Below are 1,812 nucleotides of genomic sequence, written 5' to 3' on the forward strand. Positions count from 1 at the left end.
AGGAGAGCAGGCCAGGAGAGTTAGCCGGTGGTGCAGGTTCAGGGAAGCAGGGAGAGGTGAGGGCAGGGCCAGGTCCCTAAGCAGTGCTCTTGGAGCCCAAGGAAGCACCAAGCTGGCCTGGGCGAAAAGGATCAGGAAGCAGCACCGATTCCCCAGGTGTCTGGGGACCCAAGACCAGGAATGGCGCAGGGCCCAAACCAGGAGCAGAGAACAGCGGGGGAGATGGAAGGGCAAATGAGGCCGCGGGAGTCAAGGCGCGGAGGGGTCCGCGATAGAGGGCCAGGTCCCTAAGCAGTGCTCTTGGAGCCCAAGGAAGCACCAAGCTGGCCTGGGCGAAAAGGATCAGGAAGCAGCACCGATTCCCCAGGTGTCTGGGGACCCAAGACCAGGAATGGCGCAGGGCCCAAACCAGGAGCAGAGAACAGCGGGGGAGATGGAAGGGCAAATGAGGCCGCGGGAGTCAAGGCGCGGAGGGCTCCGCGATAGACCCACCCCAATAGGCCTGAGGATAGGAGAGCAGGCCAGGAGAGTTGTCGGTATGAATTCTATCTCAATCATGGCATTTTTTGAAGATTAGCAGAAAGGAATTTTATTTTAAAGCATAATGTGAGGGCTGGAGAGATGGCTCAGCGGTTGGGAGGACTGGTTGCTCTTGCAGAGGACCTGTGTTCGATTCCTAGCAGTTACATGGCAGCTAACAACTGTCCTTAACTCCAGTTCCAGGGGATCCGATGCCCTCTTCTGACCTTGGCGGGCATTGCACGGCATGGGTGCACTTCCATACATGCAGGTAATACACACATACACATATAATAATAATAATAATAATAATAATAATAATAATAATAATAATAAAATACCTATAAAAAACCATGATACAGGCTGTGTGGGGTGGTGCATGCCTTTAATCCCAACACTTGGGAGGCAAAAGCATGTGGATCTCTGTGAGTATGAGACCAACAAGGTCTACACATATCAAGTTCCAGGCCAGCTAGGGTTACATAGTGAGATCTTGTCTCAAAAAAAGTAAAAAATGGGGCTGGAGAGATGGCTCAGCAGTTGAGAGCACTGGCTGCTCTGGCAGCGGACCCAGATTTGATTCCCAGCACCCACACGGTGGCTAACAATTGTCCTTAAGTCCAATTCCAGGGTATCCAATGCTGTCTTCTGACCTCCACAGCAATTGTACATCACCGGTGCACTTACACACATGCAGGCAATACTCATGCACATTAAATAAATAAATAATTAAGTAGCAAATAAAAGAACATGATGTGGGCTGGAGAGATGACACAGTGATTAAAAGCAGTTGCTGCCCTTGCAGAGGATCCAGTGTCCCTCTTCTGGCTTCCATGGACACTGAACTCCTATGTATATACCCACAAATCGACACATGTAAACATAATAAAATATTTTTGAAAGAACATGATGTAACCACATGCTGTGTACAAGAGACACACTTAATATTCAAAGCCACAGGTGAGTGAGGTTTAACATAGGAGTCCTATCCAGGGACATGCTCTCCGCACTCTCTTATTCTGTACATTTGGTCAGTTTTGGCGTTCTCTGTGCATAGCACTCTGTTACATGAGGAAGCTTCGCTGGTGAGAGTTGAGAGATGCATTAGTATTCTCTCTACTCCCTGTTCCCCTGTGTTCCGTGAGCCTTAAGTGTAGAGGCTCCATTGTAGATGTGTTACTTAGAGCTGGGCATCTCAAAGACACTTATTCTCTGAGTTTGTATGGTGCTCTTATTCTCTTGTGCATGCTGACATGGTAAGTTCATATGAGCCAGTTCCCAGAGCCCTGGAAG

The sequence above is a fragment of the Nannospalax galili genome, unplaced genomic scaffold (genome assembly GCF_000622305.1).
Source record: "Nannospalax galili isolate Female #2095 unplaced genomic scaffold, S.galili_v1.0 scaffold901, whole genome shotgun sequence".
NCBI classification, from domain to species: domain Eukaryota; kingdom Metazoa; phylum Chordata; class Mammalia; order Rodentia; family Spalacidae; genus Nannospalax; species Nannospalax galili.